We start from the raw sequence: 22,021 nt of genomic DNA on the forward strand, positions 1-22,021 counted from the left end.
TCCAACAAAAAGACAAGTACTATATGATTTCACTTATATGAGGTACTTAGAGTAGTCAAAATCATAGAGACAGAAATTAGAATGTTTATTGCCAGGGGTGAGCAAGAGAAGAGAATAGGCAGTTATTGTTTAATAGGTATAGAGTCTCAGTTTTGTATGATGAAAAGTTATGGGACTGGATGGTGCTGATGGCTGAATGAATGTATGTAATACCACTCAACTGTATACTTAAAAATGGTTAAGATGGTAAACTTTATGTTATGTGTATTTTAACACACTAAAACACATTTGTTTACATACCTTTGCTAAACTGTGTTCCCTAGGAGAGTTCAGTTCAGTTCAGTCGCTCAGTCGTGTCCAATTCTTTGTGACCCCATGAATCGCAGCACGCCAGGCCTCCCTGTCCATCACCAACTCCTGGAGTTCACTCACACTCATGTCCATCGAGTCGGTGATGCCATCCAGCCATCTCATCCTCTGTCATCCCCTTCTCCTCCTGCCCCCAATCCCTCCCAGCATCAGAGTCTCTTCCAATGAGTCAACTCTTCACATGAGGTAGCCAAAGTACTGGAGTTTCAGCTTTAGCATAGCTTTGGGCAAATAATTTCACCTCTCCAGGCCTAGGTATCCTCAAAATGGGCAGGTTGGACTACAGCAGTGAGACCATCAACAACCATAATTTCTTGCTGTTTTTCCTCGGATCTCATGCTTTGAAAGATTTTTGCCTTGTAAAGTACATATCATATTTATTAAGAAACTGTTTGTTTTCTATTTCTTACTAATTAAAGACATTTTTGTTTCTGATTAACTTAAGATATACATGATTGCCACCCTGAGTTGGTACATCAGCCAAAAACAAAGAAATTATTTTATTTAGCATTCACAGACTTAGGTAGCTATGTGACTTCTTTTAAAAAAAAAAAACCTTGAAATATTGAAAATCGTTTATGAATTCCTACAGGTTTGGAGACCACAGGCTTGACATCCCATAAATGATTGGTTTTCAAGGTTATTCTAATACTATGATTCTTTAAAGGTATGAATTCCTACAGGCTTAGTGCTGACATAAGGTTATGGAAACTTGTACTAAATCAATTATAATTGGCTTGAGTCTGTAGGATAATTCCATCGATATCTCTGTTTCTTCACTTTAGCCCAGAGTTGAAATAGAAATGAGAAGTGAAAATGGAGTTCAGAAAAAGTAAATTCAGTTTATTTGCTTGGGATCTGGAGCCCAAGTCAAGAGTCAGAACACAAACTAGGTAATCTCTGAGGCCAGATTCTTGAATCTCTATCATGTGTAATAAATGGTCACTGCACTTGAGCCAGATACATTTTTCTAAACATTTTATAATACATTTTAAAAATTAATTATACCTTCTTAATGAATTATACAATAGAACATTACATACCAATAGAAAAAGCCTCCAATTAGTGTGAATCTCACAGACATTACGTAGAGTGAAAAAAGAGATATGAATACATACTGTATGATTCCAAACACGAAGTTTAAAACAGGCAAAATTAAGCTGACTGCATATACTCAAATGTTTAGTGTTTTCAATAATCATTATGGTAGTAGTCTTAGTAAAGATGTAGAATAAAACACACATAATTCTTTTGTGTCTCATGGACCAACATTTCGTGGTCATTCTGTTGATATCTACCACTTCAGAAGTAAATTGTTCCCCTGGGTACCCTCCCTCAGGGTCCTCCCATGAAAGTCCTCTCCAAATCAGAGTAGACATTGATTACTACTGGGTGAACTGTGATGGACCTTTCTCAGGTTAATGGAAATTCAGTAGAAATATTCGCCTTTGAAAGTACCTTAGTTACTGATATCTGCAAATATCTAGAACTCTTCCAAGTATTAAACAATATAATATTCTTATCCACACTGGCCACTGTCTTTTTCTGCCTGTTTTGTTGTTGTTGTTGTTGTTTTTTCCCCTGCTTGCTTGTTTCTTTTTAACAACATTAACTGAGTCCAGTATATAAGTGGTTAAATTATAGCTGTCACTTCAACACTGGAGGGCATCAAGACAGAGCTGCCATTACCCAAAAGCCTGGCTTGCACTTTTGTGATGGTTAAAAGCACAGTCATTGCACTTAGGCAGACTTGGGTTTCAATCAAGCTGTCACTTATTTGCTGTGTGACCTTAGACAAATGACTTAACCTCTCTCAATTTCACCTACAAAATATAGATATTTTGAGGATAAATAGGGCTAATATTTCTAGAACATTTCATGCTTTATAGGCAGTGCTGTTATCACTTAAGAAATCAAATACAGTAGTCTTTTACCTTAGCTCTTATACTCTTTCTCATTTCCACATGTAGAAATAAATCCTCCTACTTTGAGATCAGTCTCAAAATACACCTCTTATGAAGCTGTCCTGATTTCCTTCAATATTAAATAGCCTTTTGTTGTTTTTTAATCACTAAGTTTGCTTCTGTGTAAAATTCAAGTATTTTGTGCTTCATTACTGTGCTTATTTTGTCCCTCAGTAATTATAAGCTCCTTGGCACAAATATACTCTAAAACCTAATACATTACCTTGTATATAGTATAGGCTCAGTAAATGTTTAGCAGAATTTACCACCAATTACTTTTATATTTATGCTGTTGGTACTGGCTGGAAGAAGCACAAGCTGGAATCAAGATTGCCAGGAGAAATATCAATAACCTCAGATATACAGATGACACCACCCTATGACAGAAAGTGAAGAGGAACTCAAAAGCCTCTTGATGAAAGTGAAAGAGGAGAATGAAAAAGTTGGCCTAAAGCTCAACATTCAGAAAACTAAGATCATGGCATCTGGTCCCTTCACTTCATGGCAAATAGATGGGGAAACAGTGGAAACAGTGGCAGACTTTATTTTGGGGAGCTCCAAAATCACTGCAGATGGTGACTTCAGCCATGAAATTAAAAGATACTTACTCCTTGGAAGGAAAGTTATGACCAACCTAGATAGCATATTCAAAAGCAGAGACATTACTTTGCCAACAAAGGTTCGTCTAGTCAAGGCTATGGTTTTTCCTGTGGTCATGTATGGATGTGAGAGTTGGACAATGAAGAAGGCTGAGCGCCGAAGAATTGATGCTTTTGAACTGTGGTGTTGGAGAAGACTCTTGAGAGTCCCTTGGACTGCAAGGAGATCCAACCAGTCCATCCTAAAGGAGATCAGTCCTGAGTGTTCATTGGAAGGACTGATGTTGAAGCTGAAATTCCAATATTTTGGCCACCTCATGTGAAGAGTTGACTCATTGGAAAAGACCCTGATGCTAGAAGGGACTGGGGGCAGGAGGAGAAGGGGACAACAGAGGATGAGAAGGCTGGATGGCATCACCAACTCGATGGACATGAGTTTGGGTGAACTCTGGGAGTTGGTGATGGACAGGGAGGCCTGGCGTGCTGTGGCTCATGGGGTCGCAGAGAGTCGGACATGACTGAGAGACTGAACTGAATTGAACTGAACTCTTCAACTAAAAACTATAGGAACGCCTGCAGTTAAATGAGTTGAATCTATTACTCATTGTAGCAAGGGAGAACACACAACTTGGGAAGCTGTGTGATGTCTCAGTAAGAGGATGTTAGAAAGAACTTACCCTGGGAGTTGGACTTTGATTGATAAATTTTGTGGAGAGTCTAAGGAAGCAGATATTCTAGATTTGGTGGTGTCAAAAAGCAGGGGCAACACTATGATTGGATATCTCAATAAATTTTACCTATTGGGAGAGAAAACTAGAGCAAAGATAAATGGTAAAGAAGAAGCAGGCACTCATTTAGGTGACAGGGAAATACTTGGTATTTTGTGGAGTTTTACAATTATCTTATCTCAAGTGGATGTACTTGTGAGATTGTTTACATCCAGGGATAACATAACTTAGCTGTATCACATCAGTTCCTGGATATTAAGGTAGTTTTTTTTTTTTTTTTTTTTTTCTTTCTAACTACATTTCACTTACAAAAACCTCATTTCATTTTTTTTTAATTTTTAAATTTAAATTTATTTATTTTAATTGAAGGCTAATTACTTTACAATATTGTATTGGTTTTGCCATACATAAACATGAATCCACCACAGGTGTACACATGTTCCCCATCCTGAACCCCCCTCCCCCCTCCCTTCCCATACCATCCCTCTGGGTCATCCCAGTGCACCAGCCCCAGGCATCCTATATCCTGAATCAAACCTGGACAATATTCAAAAATTATAAAAGGTAATTTTGCTTTGCTGTTGTTGAACTCTAAGATTCAGTCTTTCACAAATAAATGTTAGAGGGCTCTCTAACTGGTCTTAGCCCTAAGAAAAATTTTTCCTTTTGAGTAGTTAGTGGTTAGGAACTTTCTTCTGCCCTCAAAAATTCTACATTTTGAGTGATAGAAGAACTCCTTGATATACATGTAGAGAGAAATATTTTATGGCTTTTGGTTAAATAACCACGATCATAACATAAAGGTTTTACAGTGACCTTGGAGTCAGGCCATCTAGGCTTATTTCTCTACTTTGACACTTACTGGCCATGTTATTTTTAGAAAATTATTTAATTTCTCTGTTTATCAGGATTCCTATCTATAAAATAGATTTAATAATACTTGTGAGCCATTGTTGGAAATATTACATAGGATAACTCATGAGATATACTAGAAAATAAGCCCATTGAGAGGAGGAATCTTGTCTAACTTGTTACCTAGCTAGCACAGTGCCTATTAGCACATACTAGATGCTCAATAAATATTGGTTAAATGATTAAACATAAAGCACTTATCATAGCCTTCTAACATGTTAAGCATTCAAAAAGTTTGGTCGTTTATATTTATTATTATCACTGTTATTATTCTTCCAAGGATATGGGAATATTCTTTTACCCAAATGAAATTACCCATTTATTTCACCCTTGTAACTACCAGCAATGTAGTTATAACACTTTTTGGATCCAATCATATTACTTTGCTTGTATCTTCTAATTGGGTCTAAACTCTTCAATATGCTCATATGCTTTCTACCATCAAGTTTACCTGTCATCACAGCATTATATAGTGAACTCCTTCAGCCAGCCCCCTGAAGCCCTCATTCTTACCCCTCTCTATAAAACCACTTCAAAGTCTATGTGGCAGTTTCACTTGGAGCCTGACCCTTACCACACCATGACCCTGAAATATGTGTGAGCCCTGCTCTAACTTCTCTTTACCAGTTGGACTTCCTTGGACTTGCTTCCTGTTACATTTTCCAGTCTCTTCTTTCTTATGGTGGAATTACTTGGGAGTGCTCATATGAAATCTACAACCATGAGATACACTTTCGTCAAAATGTACAGAGTCCTGGAGTCTGATTATATTCTTCTCAAAGTTCTGTGTTAATTATTAAATAATGGTTCATACTGAGAGGAAATGATACATTTGATTTTTAGCATTCTGCATTTGAGTTAATAAATAAAAGGAGGCATTTCAAAAGAAAGTGAAAATATGAACATTAAGCTTCAGTGACAGTTAAGCCTATAGAGACAGCTTTAAATATTTTATCATGAATAGGCTTATATCCTATAAATACATTACACAATTTCCCCTGACCTCATTCCTGAATGGAGAAGGCAATGGCAACCCACTCCAGTACTCTTGCCTGGAAAATCCCATGGATGGAGGAGCCTGGTGGGCTGCAGTCCATGGGGTCGCGACTGAGCGACTTCCCTTTCACTTTTCACTTTCACGCATTGGAGAAGGAAATGGCAACACACTCCAGTGTTCTTGCCTAGAGAATCCCAGGGATGGTGGAGCCTGGTGGGCTGCCGTCTCTGGGGTCACACAGAGTCGGACACGACTGAAGCGACGCAGCAGCAGCATTCCTGAAATCCCACCCAATCCTTGAGTCTTTTTGTCAAAGCTCAGAATTAGAATAAAACCAAGAGTTTGGGTCAGGTTCAGTGATAGAGTAAGAGGGCCTGATGCTTGGTAATTAAACATTACAAAATCTTTTTAAAGCAATATTAACATGTCACCAAGGTCACTGAATCAGTTTGGAACATGGAAGCACGTGTGCATAAGGGTAACCAGACTCTTGAAAGCCCTCATATAATTTTAAAATGGTCACAGAGTCAAGGCACTTTTGGAAAATCTTGTTTTCCCATGTGAATTTATCTCAACATAGGGACTATTTTTTGACAATGATTTATCCAGGCCAGCTACTCTGGATTAATACCTGCTGACATATTGTAGACTGCTACATTTAAAAACAAATTTTTTTAATCATTTCTAAAAGAAATGCATGCTAATTGTCACAGTTTGGAAATACTGAAAATTAGAAAGAAGGAAAAAAATTTCCCATCTAAATACTCAGATTTAGGAGCATTTCCTAAATCTTTTTTTTTTCCTTTGGAAATTTTTTAAAAAACAGAATCATACTGATATATATAATTATGAATAATTATGTATAATTATGAATGCTGCTTTCTTTATTGAAGTTCAATAAATTGAATTATGCCATTGAATAATGGCATAATTATGTTCCTATGTTGCTACTTAGAGACATAAATACTGACTTTCAAGTTTTGTAATTAAATAACAGAAGGTTAAGTAAGATCAAGCTTAAGCTACTGTGTAATATTCCAGAGTTTAATTATTCTTTTTGACAGTTATTTAGGCTTTCCAGTTTTTACTATTATAAAAAAGCTACAGTGAATATCCTTTTATATTCCTCTTTATGTACCTGTCCATGTAATTCTCTAGAAGAAATTTCAAGAAACAGAAATTCCTGGTTGAAAGGTATATGCATATAAGATATTGTCAAATTGTCCTCCATAAAGCAAAAATGAAGTCGCTCAGTCGAATCCGACTCTTTGCAACCCCATGGACTGTAGCCTACCAGGCTTCTCCATCCATGAGATTTTCCAGGCAAGAGTACCGGAGTGGGTTGCCATTTCCTTCTCCAGGGGATCTTCCCGACCCAGGGATCAAACCCAGGTCTCCCGCATTGCAGGCAGACGCTTTTCCCTCTGAGCCACCAGGGAAGCCCAGTCCTCCATAAAAGCTGAACCAATTTAAATTAATACCAACAGGGTTTCACTGTTGTAATATGTATTTTCCTGTTGGTGCAATTGACCCTAAAAAAATTGCACTTTTATTTCTTCTTTTATGAATTACTGTTCCTATCTTCCCCTAATGTTTTGGTGGGTTGCATATTGTTTTGTTATTGATTTATAATTCTATAAAAAACAAAAATGACAGGTGTGAAATAGAAAGAGCTCATCTACAGCTAGTACCTAGGCCCAGGCATTCCCTACTTAACATAATAGCTACAGAGAACAGCAACATCAGACAAGGTTACTCTGTGATTCCGATGGAGCAGGACAAAAATACAACTGCTCTGAAATCATCTGAGCACAGATAAAAACAGGAACACTGTTCATATCACAAAAAATGACCAAATATCCTCTTCTCCCAGGGAACAGGAGGGCCTGCTGCTGCTTTATCAACTGTAGTTTTAGCTCCTTTCAGTTTCTCCCACCTCCTAGATAAAAATTAAGATATCCAATTGTAGAATTGCCCTGATTTCTGACAAATTCTCCCCAACTCAAACACTAGCCCAAATCACAAAACAATCCCCTCTTACTGAAATATCCTAGAGGTTCCCCATGGTGTGCAGTCTTCCTTCTTGGTAGCAAGTATTAGATCCAACTCTGTTTGCCTATTGTTGTGTTTCCAGGTACTTTTGGCTGGTGGGCACAGACATCTGGACGTTGATGGCTCTCAAGCGTGACACAGATTTTTTCCCTCATTTTTCTTTTCTCTCTTAACCTTGTTTATGGTATCTTCTGTTATTATTGTTGTTCAGTCTCTAAATCATATCAGACTCTTTGCAACTCCATGGACTGCAGCACACCAGGCTTCCCTGTCCTTCACCAACTCCTGGAGATTGCTCAAACTCATGTACATTGGATCAGTGATGCTATCTAATCAATCTCATCCTCTGCTGCCCATTTCTCCTTTTGCCTTCAATCTTTCTCAGCATCAGGGTCTTTTCCAATGAGTCAGCTCTTTGCATCAGGGGGCCAAATTATTGGAGCTTCAGCATCAGTCCTTCCAATGAATATTTAGGGTTGATTTCCTTTAGGATTGACTGGTTTGATCTCCTTGCAGTCCACGGGACTCTCAAGAGTCTTCTCCAACACCACAGTTCAAAAGCATCAATTCTTCCATGTTCAGCCTTCTTTATGATCCAACTCTCACAACCATACATGACTAGTAGAAAACCCACACTTTGACTATATGGACCTTTGTAGGCAAAGTGATGTTTCTGATTTGTTTCCCTGTCTTAGATCATAAAAATAGTATTCTATATTTTCTTTTAATACTTTTTTTTTTTATTAATGTTTAGGTCTTTAATCCATCCAGACTTCAATGTTCTGTACAGATAATGAGGATTGAAGTTCTTTCCAAACCTAGACCACTTCAGGACTTAATTCAAACCTATCACTTTCTCTGGGCAGCTTTCTTTTTTTTTTTTTTTTTTTTTTGACTTGGTTTTTGTATTTACTTCATTTAATTCATGAGTATTTATCTTTGGGTGGCTTTCCTTGATTCTCTCGCCCTCCATTTTAGTGGTCTGAGTTAGGAGTCTTTGCATTTTGTTCCCATACTACATATTACAATAATCATCACAATAACTGTTTTAGAATAGTTTTCTGGAGAGCAAAGGCAGCATTTTATTTATTGTTTTACCTGTCTAATATGCTGCCAACATAGGAGTTTAATAAATATTTATTGACTGGCTGACCATCCTCTTTACATCCTCTCCTAGAGAACAAGGGCCAGATCTTATATGATGGGCCTTTACCAGTGTTCCTTTATCTGAGAATGAAAGAAAGCAGAAATTTTTGTCCCTGGGATATTTTTATTGCCTTGGTAATGGGGCTGGCCTTTTGGGCCTGCAACTGCACTTGTGCATTACAATTAAATAAGAAATTGACTGCCTATCTCAAGTTCCTTAACAATTTTCTTCCCACCTACTGCACTTAAAACTAAAATTATGCAAGCTGCAGGTATAATTTCCATGAAGATTTGCCAAAGCCCCTTTTGTGGGGCTTTGACCCCTCCTTCTTGTCCTAAGGCTGAGGGGACACGTGCATGCATGACTCCTGTCCTCAAAGGAAAGCTGGCATTGAAAAGAGGGACCATGTAGGGTCCAGGGGCTACCACCAGAGGAGGTGGAGAAAGACTGGGCACTTGCAGTGGGTAAAAGCCAAAGCTCTGATCTTGTTGCTCACCCTTTCCCATACTCTGAAGGCTGGGTGGGTCAAACTTGTCAATACTACCAGACAGGGTGTAGAGAGACTGGGCAGGGAGGAGAATCTGTTGCTAAAGGTTCGGAATATGCACCTCCCCTCAATCCACCACACCCCACCCCACCACACCCCACCCCCAGATCAGACCAGATCAGATCAGTCACTCAGTTGTGTCCGAGTCTTTGCGACCCCATGAATCGAAGCACACCAGGCCTCCCTGTCCATCACCAACTCCTGGAGTTTACTCAGACTCATGTCCATCGAGTTGGTGATGCCATCCAGCCATCTCATCCTCTGTTATCCCCTTCTCCTCCTGCCCCCAGTCCCTCCCAACATCAGAGTCTTTTCCAATGAGTCAACTCTGCATGAGGTGGCCAAAGTACTGGAGTTTCAGCTTTAGCATCATTCCTTCCAAAGAAATTCCAGGGCTGATCTCCTTCAGAATGGACTGGTTGGATCTCCTTGCAGTCCAAGGGACTCTCCAGAGTCTTCTCCAACACCACAGTTCAAAAGCATCAATTCTTCAGCGCTCAGCCTTCTTCACAGTCCAACTCTCACATCCATACATGACCACAGGAAAAACCATAGCCTTGACTAGACGGACCTTTGTTGGCAAAGTAATGTCTCTGCTTTTCAATATGCTATCTAGGTTGGTCATAACTTTCCTTTCAAGGAGTAAGCATCTTTTAATTTCATGGCTGCAGTCACCATCTGCAGTGATTTTGGAGCCCAGAAAAATAAAGTCTGACACTGTTTCCACTGTTTCCCCATCTATTTCCCATGAAGTGATGGGACCAAATGCCATGATCTTCGTTTTCTGAATGTTGAGCTTTAAGCCAACTTTTTCACTCTCGTCTTTCATTTTCCTCAAGAGGCTTTTTAGTTCCTCTTCACTTTCTGCCATAAGGGTGGTGTCATCTGCATATCTGAGGTTATTGATATTTCTCCTGGCAATCTTGATTCCAGCTTGATTTTCTTCCAGCCCAGCATTTCTCATGATGTACTCTGCATAGAAGTTAAATAAGCAGGGTGACAATATACAGCCTTGACGTACTCCTTTTCCTATTTGAAATCAGTCTGTTGTGATGATGCTTTTAGGGCCAGTCATTGGAGCCAGAGGGTACCCTGCAGGAACATTGCCCTATGGAATCAGAGGTTCAGCCTAAGTGGGAACTCTTTTGGCCCTAATGTTTCCTGCCATAGCTTCTTTGAATTAGTTCTGGCTCAATTCTGGCAGCTATGCCTTGAGGCGTTGAGGTCAGAACCACCCTAAGGAATAGATTTTGCCCAAGAATATCTAGTCCTAGATTCAGTAGCAGCATCCAAAATGTAGTGAAGAATTGTGACTGTGACATAAGAGAAAACTTGCAGAAAGAGTCCTGGAAGCTGACACGGTATGTGAGATGGGGCACTCACATGATCAGGGAGGGAGGGAAGGAGGCCAGAAAGGCAGAGTGGGAGAGAAGGAATGGTGCTCATTGTTTCTGTTTTCTGTAAGGACACACACAAGTATATCATGTAGATAGTTGTAAATGTTTTAGAGAATTTTCTGCAAGAAAATAAAACTGTGAGCAGTGAGGAAGGGGTTTATGTTTGAGCCAGTGCCCTCCTTTGTGTTATGAAGATTTCTATTTCTTTTGGGCTTCTGATCTTTTAAGAGAAAAGGTTAGTGTTTCTTTCCTGAGGTCCATTAGCCCCTGGTATTGATTTATCTCTTTGCTTGCTGCTGCTGCTGCTGCTAAGTTGCTTCAGTCATATCCGACTCTGTGCGACCCCATAGACGGCAGCCCACCAGGCTCCCGCGTCCCTGGGATTCTCCAGGCAAGAACACTGGAGTGGGTTGCCATTTCCTTCTCCAGTGCATGAAAGTGAAAAGTGAAAGTGAAGTCACTCAGTCATGTCCGACTCTTAGCGACCCCATGGACTGCAGCCTACCAGGCTCCTCCATCCATGGGATTTTCCAGGTAAGAGTACTGGAGTGGGGTGCCATTGCCTTCTCCAATCTCTTTGCTTGGAGTTATTAATTATTGAAGCACATCAGAGGTCATGATAGAAACGAATGAACCTAGAGGAATCATTCAGGCAACAAAATAGAGTAGAGATAGGGAGGTCCTTCTAACTCTCATTTTTCTATATCTCAGTAGATCCTAGCTCAAGCTTTAGGCCAGAATATTTTGGAAATTTCTTTACTCTCCTTAACAACCTCGGAAAACAGAACTTTATTTTCTCTTTCTCCTTCTCTTATTCCATGCAAAATTTCAGCCAGTTTTTTTCAAGAAACCTGAACCTTGAACACTACAGCAACAAAGAATGATGTTCAGGCCACAATTCAGAAATAGGACTAGGGAGTTCTTTTGGTGGAGTTGGTGTTACTGAGTTCCCCAGTAGCAAAAACTGAATCATAACCTGAAAAATTGCCCTAAGAAGAGAAGTCACAGCATCTGTATCCCAGATTAGAGGAACAGGGAAGGCCCAGGTAAGAGTAGAAGTTTCAGAAATTTAAGCCCAATGTAGATTCATAGGACAGAGAACTGTTTATGACCTCTATCCTTTGTCCCCACCCAAAACTTTTAAATCTCACTTTCTGAGAAGCATATTCAGATTGGGACCACCATAACTTTCTAGAATCAATTTTATAGAGAATGGATCTAGACTTCAAATTAATGATAAAAAATAGGTTTCTGTTTTCCTTTTCCTAGACTTGCTAGTAACACCATCTTTGGGGAGATAGACCTTACTGTAATGAAAAAAAAAAATATCAGATTATTTCTAATTACTTTCTTCTTTTCTGGAACATCTACCTTCCTCGTTTCCCCCTCTTCCTACTGACAGTAATACTAGACTGAAAGATGGCATCACTACTTTTCTTTCCATCAGGTCCTCAGTGTTTTTTGTTCTGAATTGAGATGACCAATTATAAGTTAATGATTCCAAAATCATAGTGTTGGGAAATGGGGACTGCCTTTGAAATTTCTATGATGAAATTTGACAAAAAACTTCAGTGGTGAAACTAAAAGGAGAGGATTTTTGATAGTTTAGAGTATGTGTTTGCTTATATGTGCATGCATTTTTGGAATATGATTTCAGATGAGTGTTAAAGAGGAGGGATGGTCTTATGTGCACCCATCCTGTGATACTAAGATTCTAGGTCATGAGTAGGCAAACCTTTTATGTAGAGGGCCAGATAGCAAATATCCTTTGCTTTGCTGGCCACAGTCACTGTCACAACTACTTAGCTCTAGTAGTAGCAAAAAAAAAAAAAAAAGGCATAGACAAAATGTAAAGAAATAAGCATGAACACTAAAATATGAATTTCATACAATTTTATGTCATAAAATATTCTTCTTGATTTTTTTTCAACCATTTAAAATTTTAAAAGCCATTCTTACCTCACAAGTCGTACTAAAACAGGTGGCAGGCCAGTTTTCCTAAGGGCTGGAGTTTGTCCCTCATATTTTATGTCCATAAGACTTCACCGTGCATTTTTGGGATACAAGGAGGGGAGTGTAAGCTGTGGGCATTTGCAAAGGGAGATCAACCTGGATATTCAGAGTGAATATCCAATTTACATACAGGCCAAAATCAGATGTTATGGCCTCTCTTGGAACCCAGGGATTTTAAAAATTACTTTTGATTTTGATTAACATAATACATGCACTAAGTATAAAGATGACAAGGAGATCCACCCAGTCCATCCTAAAGGAAATCAGTCCTGAATATTCATTGGAAGGACTGATGCTAAAGCTGAAACTCCAATGCTTTGTCCACCTGATGTGAAGCACTGACTCATTTGAAAAGACCCTGATGCTGGGAAAGATTGAAGGCAGGAGAAGGGGACGACAGAGGCTGAGATGGTTGGATGGCATCGCTGACTCAATGGACATGAGTTTGAGTAAACTCCAGGAGTTGGTGATGAACAGAGAGTCCTGGCGTGCTGCAGGCCATGAGATCACAAATAGTTGGACATGACTGAGCGACTGAACTGAACTAAACTGAAGTATAAAGAGTTATCAAATAGTTCTGAAAGACTTAGTATAAAAATAATGATGCTTTACGCTACTCCTCTTTGCTTCCCCAACTCTTCCTCCTCAAAGGCAACAACTTCTGACTCCTTTTCTAGCTGTGTCTTCCAGCTTTTATACATCTCCACTTACTTATCTCCAAATTTCTGATCTTGTTAATTCATTTATTTTTGACATTGTCCTTTGAGGTCCTAATATGATGGACAGAAATGGTAGAAAGGATTTAGCTCTCATGTGCTTCCATCTTCTTTGGCTTTTTTTCCCCTATCCTCCCAGTAGAGTTATGATATAGTTTACTTATTAAGTTGATATTCAGTATTTACATGATATTATCTGTCCTGATAGTTCTATCAGATTATTGTAAAGTGCTTGGATTATATTCTTACATCTTTCCCTAAAGTTAATAATTGCTTTGCTTCTTTTCACAGTTTTTACATACTTTTTCTTTTACTAATTGCTATTTCTTCTCATATCTTCCAATAATCTCTCACTATAATTTCCCATAAGAGCAATTTCATCAGCTAATATATTAATTCCAATGTGAGTGTGTATGTGTTTGTGTGTGCATGCACACGCGTGTGGTTATGGAGGACTGAGAAAGAGAGACAGATAAACAGACAGGCTCTTCTAAGAGATTCATTCTGCCCTGATTGCTTTTGGTCCTGCTCTGCAATGATGATCCCAGGACTTCCTTCACTGCCATCCTAGGAATTCCCTTTGGCTTTCTTCTGATTTGGATTCCCTAATTCCTGGATCTCATTCCTTCATCTTTTTTGGTGAAATACACCTACAGTAGCTTTGTGAAGATTAAAAATGTAATAATGACAGTAAATGAGCATGACAGTCCTTAATATGTACTTTTTGAATTGCACTGCTCCAATCTGGTACATAATTCTAATCTTAGAGTATTTCTTCATCATAAGGGATTTCTTTCATCTCTCTGTCTCCAAATGTCTTCTGCATCCCATATTGTCCTCCTAGTTTATTCTCTCTCTCTCTTTTTTTTTTTTTTGGAGTAAACTGTCCTCTAGTGTCTTCTGAGAAAAAGTACAAGGAAGATAAATGTAATAACTTGCATGTTAAAAATGTTTTTATTCTACTCTCACATTTAATAGATAGTTTCAGTGGGTATAGTATTCTAGGTTGGAAATCCTTTTTTCCCTTGGCATTTACCCATTGTTTTCTAGATTCTGGAGTTACTCTTGAGAAGTACAAAACCTTTTTTGACTTATGATTCTTTTTATCTTATTACTTTTATCTATCTTTGTATTCTTCAATATTTCTATTTGTCTATCTAGAAGCTTAACGGAATTTTCTTTGTCCTAGTGTACTGTAATTCTCCAGTAGTGTAATTCAGTGTTTTTTTTTTAATTTTCTTTATCATATAAACATTTTGAGCCCTTCAATCTGAAAATTCATGCAGTGTAAGAAATTATTCAGTTCTAAGAAAAAACCTTTTTAATTATCATGGTAATGGTTTTTTCCACATGATAGCCTTTTTTATTCTTTGCCTTATTTCCTGGGAAATGTCTTTATTTTCTAATTCTTCTATCGAAATTTTTATTTATGTTATATTTAATTCTAACAGTCCTTTCTTTGTTTTCTAAATATTCCTTTTTATACTTCCTTCCCAGATTCATTTCATCTCTTTAGGTGTTGACTTCTGGTTTTCTTCTCTCTGCATATTGCATGTTTCTCCACGTTGCCCTTTTATTCTATTAGTTTGATTTGGTCTTCATCTTTTTGAAAGTTTTCCTCATTTGCCTGGTAATACTTTGTTGCCTGTCCATATTTAGAGTAGAAGAAGACTACAATGTGGATGAAATTCCAAGTACTTTGGTTGAACTTGTCAACTTTGAGCTTTTTTATTGTTTAATTTGGTTGGGTCTTTGGTTATGAAGGGCTTCCCTAGTAGCACAGATGGTAGAGTCTGCCTGTAACGCAGGGGACCCAGATTCAATCCCTGGGTCGGGAAGATCCCTTAGAGAAGGGAATGGCAACCCACTCCAGTATTCTCGCCTGGAGAATTCCATAGACAGAGGATCAGTGGGCTACAATCCATGGGGTCACCAAGTGTTGGACACGGCTGAGTGACTAACGCTTGATTAGAAAGCCCTGCTGTCAATATGTTTAGACCTTTCCTCTTAGGTTAATCTGATGCTCAGAGAAGACTCTTCCAGTCTTCCACCTGGAGACTTAAGACCTAACTGCCAGCATCTAGGAGTTAAGTGAGGAAAGAGATCTGGGCATCTTATTTAGGACACTCTTGTTTCCTTAATTCCCCTATTTCGGGTATGATAGTAATGCTTTCAAGTAGACATAGTATGTCTGAGACCAAAGTACTACTTCTCTCCAAAGAATAAACTTCCAATTTACTGCCATGGTGTGTGAGAGATGATCTCACACAGTATGCACTGGGGGAAGGGATGAAAAGATTGTAAAGGTTTTAAAGTAGCTTTCAACCAGTTCTAACTTTTGTTCCCAGTTCCAGACGAGTTTGCGTTACTCATCGGTTTATTCTCAGTCCCATGCCCCTGCCTAGCTACTAATCTGGAATTTATATTTCTTAACTCTGTAAAATCAGATACCACACATCTGTATACTGTCAGTTTCCAAAATATATTGCTCCTGGTGTTTTATTTTTTGTTTATTCTGTAGGTCTATGTCTTTAAAAAAAAAAAAAAAACAAAACTCTGTTGTAGTTTTTGCAGAGTTTAGAGGAGAGAGCAAAATTAGATGCTTGTGTTCAAACTACAGTCTTCTGGCTCCCATGAATTTTGACCTCTCTCATTGGCCTCAGTTAATTCACTAACAATATGTAGAAAGCCAGTTCAACAAGAGCAAATGGCCAGCTGGCCAAATTATCAATTCACCAAATCATCATTTGAATAAATTTACCTCTTTAACTATAATACTACTTAAAGTGTTTTGAAAACTATTTGTTGCCTGACAGCATTTTAAATAATGTTTTGTTTTCTTTACCCCTTCTCTGGCTACTACAAGGGGCAAATAAAGGAAAAGATTAAAGATTATAAAAATAAAAGAACAAAAAGAATGTATTCTGGAATATGAGGAATTCTTGTGATTTTATTTAAGAATATATTTTTCATGAATATATTTTAATAATTACATAAGGAAATTCCCTTTGTTAGGGTAAAAGTATATGTTGAAAAATTCTCATTCATTGAATGTTAATGTTTTTGTTATTATATAATTAATGTCAATAAAATTCTTTGGTCAGAAATCCTTATTTTTTATGTATTTTTAAGTTCTTGTTTAAGAATTCTTTCTCAGCAGATTATTTCATAATTGATACTACATACAATAAGCTATCTTTGCTTAGATATCTTGCTATCTAAGCAAAAAGAAAAGTTCAACCAGAAAGGAAATAACTTTGCCAGCTGTTGTATTTCTTCTTCATTTGACTTTTTCTGTGATGAAGTCCTTATGAATCCTACTCTAGAAAATTCTGTTCCCTGTATATGTAAAATGAAATTCAAGCTCCTTCCTTGACCTACACTCCCTGCATGAACTGTCCTCTGGTGTCCTCTGGACACCTGTACCACTTGTCTCTGCTTTGCTTGCCCTGCTCCAATCACACTAGTCTTTCTCTTCCTTGAACTTACCAAGTTTATTCCTACCTTAGCGCTTGGCATTTTTTGTTCTTTCTGCTTGTAATCCTCTGTTCCAAAATCTTCATATTTGCCCCTTCACATCATTTTTGTCTCAAGTCATTCCCTGACCACCCAATATAAAGTAGTATTTTTTTATTGTTATCTGAATAATATCCTATTTGTTTACTTATTGATTCGGTAGTTAACTTCCCCTTCCTCTAAAATCTACAATCCATGAGAGCAAGGGACATGTCTGTTATCTCCATTGCTGCACCTCCTGCACCTAGAATAGTGTCCGGGGCATAGTAGATACCCGATAAACATAAGGCTGAATGCCAAATGTTTAAAGTTCTGGAGAATACAGTGGTCTAGAAGCCCCATGATTGATGGATAAATTGCCCCATTAAATATGACAACGTGTACAGACTTTAAGTATAACTTTCTTTCAGAAAGAATGGAGAAGCAAAATTTTCAATCAGAATCAAGAGGGCCTCAAGCAAGAGACCTGTTGAGATATTATATCACTGGGTAATGATATCCAGTGATATAATAATTATATCACTGTGCTGGCTTTTTTTCATCAAGCAAGAGCTGACTTCAATTTGGTGTAAATCAGAGTGAATGACCTGAAGTTGAAAAAAAAATTACAAGAATTTACTAGAAATAAATGAGCAGTGATTTATCATTAATGGAAGTCCATACCAATACAAAGTCTCTGCCCCTTCTGCTCACTCCTGTCTTTCCTGTAAGAAAAACTTTTCACCTTCCATTCAGCTTTCACCTCTTTTGCTTGCTGCCTACTCTTTTCCTTTTAACGAGACCCCTTTCCATCACTTACGCAATAACTACTGATACTTGGGTTATAAAGAGAGATTTGGTTTCTCTGTCAAACAGCACAGGAGTCAGAAACTACTACCACATTCCTCAAGTATTAAATCTCAAGTTTACTTATCTTTATACATTTAAATTTTCTCTAGATTTTTGCCTTTCTACTATTAATATTTGAAAAAAAAATCCAGCTATGGAAAGAAAATATGATAAATTTTTAAATGGGATGCAATTGTGGGGAGGTCTCATTTGGGGGAATGAGTGGTAAATCTTGTAGGATAGAACTAGCCTGGCACTTTAATATAGCTCTTCCTTCTGAAATTTCATTGGGTCTGTTCATGACTGTCCTTATCCTAGACTCATAAGTAAGGAAAAGTGACAGAATGGGAATCGTTCATTAGTTGAGTCAGTGTCTAAAAACTCCTAGTATAGGACTTTGTTGTAAATTCTGAGTTAGCAAATGTTGCTCAGGCTCAAGCCTTGAATGAAGGCTCTCTCTTTCCCCTGGTCCCCAACTCTAAATTTTGGAACCTATACTCCAAGGTATGCTTGCAAAGAGAAAAAAAGATAGTGTGGCTGCCCAGGAAGAGCCCTAAGTCCACTTACGCATTTACCTCTATGTGGAAGAGAATATTAATAAGGGTAGCTGCCCCCTAGGGACTAAGGTCAGCAGAAGCAAAAAAGCAAGAGGGTGAAGGGGGGGGGGGAGGGTGGTGTGTGTGCACGCGTGCGTGTGTGTTTAGTTGCTAAGTCATGTCTAACTCTTTGCAGCCCATGGACTGTAGCCCACCAGGCTCCTCTTGTCAATGGAATTTTTCAGGCAAGAATACTGGAGTGGGTTGCCATTTCCTCCTTCAGGGGATCTTCCTGACCCAGGGATCAAACCTGTGTTTCTTATGTCTCCTCCTGTCTTAGCAGGCAGATTCCTTACCACAAGTCCCATCTAGGTCTTTAGAGCTTATATTATTTCCATGGTTTCTAAAACTTCATGCATAAACATGAAAACAGGCTTTTTTTCACAGATGATGAATACTCAGTCCATTTGACTATCATATGATAAACACATTGCTGAGAAAATCCTTACTATCATTATAAAACAAACTTTCAATAATAACATCCATGTAATGGAGCAGTGTAATATATAATAGAAAGAAAAGGTAATCAAGATCCCTGCAAACTAAATTACGAAGTAGGGCTGGTGAATTGATATATCTCTGTATTAGGACTGTGAAACCGCATTGCTTGCCTTGTCAGCTGAAAGCAAACTACTTCTGGTGGTCTTGACTAACAGTTATCAAGAAAAAAGCATTTGCCAGAGCAACATCTGTATACCAGGTACCAGGGGATGTGTTATTTTGGTCAAGCATTGAAACCACATTTGGTACAGCAGCTGCAGTTGTAGTCACCTCCTGGCTAGGCTTATGATAATCACTCTTGTTCTCCCAGACCCATCTACATTTCTGCACAGATCACACAGATGAGTTTAATGGGGATGTAGTGGGACTCATCACTCCTCCATTCTTCAAGTCTGTGATGGTGGCACTAATCTTTTCAATCCCACCAGCAGCATGGTATTGCTTTGGGTTTACTATTTTTCTAGAAAGAGGCAGTTCTAGTGGCTTCCGCTTTGCCTTTCCCACCATAATAGCCTTCACTCCATAAATCAGGGAACTAATGTGGGGATTCTGCCAACTGCTGAGCATGTGTTCTTGAAATGGAGAAATAACCACAGAATAGGTTTGGTGACCCACTATGCCCTTTCTGAGATGGATCTGAGTTGAAGCTTAATTGACCACCTAATCTGTATAAGCCCCTATTCTGACTGGTGGACCACAGTGACGTTTTGGGTCTCCTGGAATTTGTGTCAGTTCAGAGTCAGTGTCCAGTAGTGAAATAATGAAAGTGATTATTTCATTTTCTCCAGTGCACAGTAACTCTAGTTAAAGAGATATATCTCAAGAGGTTTATTACAAAGAATTGGCTAATACAATTATGAAAGTTGTGAAATCCCACAATCTGCCATCTGCAAGCTGGAGGCCCAGGAAAGTTGGTGGTATAGTTCTAGTGCAAATCCAAAGCCTGAGAACTGGGACACCAATGATGTAAGTCCTGGGATAAAGGCAGGAGAAGACCAATGCCAAACCTCAAGCAGTCAGAGAGCACACATTCTCCTTTTCTCTGCCTTTTTATTCTTTTCAGGCCTTCAGCAGACTGAATGATGCCCACCCACATTGAAAAACAGTCTGCTTTACTCAGTATACTTATTCCAATGATAATCTCTTCTGGAAACACCCTCACTGACACACCTAGAAATAACACTTAACCAAGTATCTGTGTATTTTTGGCCTAGTCAAATTGATACATAAAATTAACCATCACACTTCCATTGCCCCCTATTACCCTGTTAGCTCAGGTTACCATAGCAAGCCTCTCTTAATCAGACATTTCAGGGTAAAATGTAAGCACACATCTTTAGGAACATGTAAATATAACAACATCCTCCCCCCAAAAAATTTGATGGCAGCATCATCAGTTCTACTATTCTGTGAGCATCCAGTCAGGTATATACACGCCCACTTCCCCTTTCTAAATACAGCCCCCAGAACCAACCGACCTCCCTCCTCACTTGTCTTGGAATAGTGATGGAAGCTGCTGTGTCCTCTGTGAGAAAGAAGCTGCTTAGGCTGAGAATAGCTGGAGGAGGGACTAGAGAAAACAACCTCAGGCTTGGGATGTTCTGCCATGTCTCCCTCCAATTTTTTTTTAATACTGTTGGTCTAACTTCAAGGTAATACCAGAAAGCAGAGTCTAAATTTGTGAGGCTGGGAGTAGGAGCTGGGAGCACGATCTGCTCCTAATTTGTGTGCTCCTAATTTAGAATCTTCTAAATCACACAAGGATCTCTCCGGTTCAGATGCCTTGCTCTAGCTCATGTTAAAAAGTTTTCATTTCTGTGGCTGATTCATGTTGATATATGGCAGAAACCAACACAATATTATAAAGCAATTATCCTTCAATTAAAAATAAATTAAGATTTTGGTGCCACTGCTGGAGCCTGGGAGGGGGCGTATTGGTGGCAGGAAGCGAGCTGCGCTGAGGTCGTCGCGGAACCAGCTGATGACCTGCAGGATGAATCACAAGAGAAGAAGTGCATCCCGAGGTAAGCGGAGTGCGCAGCCTGAGCGGAAGGACTCTCTGGACTGGACCCGGCACAACTACTGTGAGAGCTTCCCGCTGAACCCAGAGGTCGTGGTGGACAATGTGGAAAGGACAGACGCTTTACAGCTGTCGGTGGAAGAATTTGTGGAGCGATATGAAAGACCGTACAAGCCCTTGGTTCTGCTGAATACCCAAGAGGGCCAGTCCGCGCAGAAGTGGACTACGGAGCGCCTCAAGAGGAAATACCAGAACCAGAAGTTCAAGTGTGGTGAGGACAAGGACGGGTACTCGGTGAAGGTGAAGATGGGATACTACATCGAGTACATGGAGAGCACTCACAATCACAGCTCCCTTTACATCTTTGACAGCAGCTACGAGGAACACCCCCAAAGAAGGAAACTTTCAGAAGACTACAAGGTGCCCATGTTTTTCACCAGTGACCTTCTGCAGTTCATGGGGGAGAAGCGCAGGCCCCCTTACAGGTGGTTTGTGATGGGGCCACCAAGCTCTGGAACAGGAATCCACATCGACCCTCTGGGAACCAGTGCCTGGGATGCCTTAGTTCAGGGCCACAAGCACTGGTGCCTGTTCCCTACCAGCACGCCCAGAGAACTCATCAAGGTGACCCATGAAGAAGGAGGGAACCACCAAGATGAAGCTATTACCTGGGTTTAACATCATCTATGCCCGGATGCAGCTTCCAACCTGGCCACCCCAATTCAAACCCTTGGAAATCTTACAAAAACCAGGAGAGACTGTCTTTGTACCAGGAGGCTGGTGACTTAGCAACTAAACAACAACAATGAAGAGGTAGAGGATGGAAGTTAGAATGTTGAAAGAAAGTGAAAGTGAAAGTCGCTCAGCTGTGTCCGATTCTTTGCAACCCCATGGACTATACAGTCCATGGAATTCTCTAGGCCAGAATACTGGAGTGGGTAGCCTTTCCCTTCTCCAGGAGATCTTCCCAACCCAGGGACTGAACCCAGGTCTCCTGCATTGCAGGCAGATTCTTTACCAGCTGAGCCACAAGGGAAGCCCCAGAATACTGCAGTGGGTAGCCTATCCCTTCTCCAGGGGATCTTCCTGTCCCAATAGTAGAACCAGGGTCTCCTGCAT

General features: G+C 39.3%; 1 pseudogene; it reads left to right on the plus strand.

Moving 5' to 3' along the window:
* Positions 1-20,875: 20,875 nt before the first annotated feature.
* On the plus strand, positions 20,876-21,764 carry LOC109558704 (bifunctional arginine demethylase and lysyl-hydroxylase JMJD6 pseudogene; annotated as a pseudogene).
* Positions 21,765-22,021: the final 257 nt, after the last annotated feature.

The sequence above is a fragment of the Bos indicus genome, chromosome 5, assembly GCF_029378745.1.
Source record: "Bos indicus isolate NIAB-ARS_2022 breed Sahiwal x Tharparkar chromosome 5, NIAB-ARS_B.indTharparkar_mat_pri_1.0, whole genome shotgun sequence".
In the NCBI taxonomy this organism is placed as follows: domain Eukaryota; kingdom Metazoa; phylum Chordata; class Mammalia; order Artiodactyla; family Bovidae; genus Bos; species Bos indicus.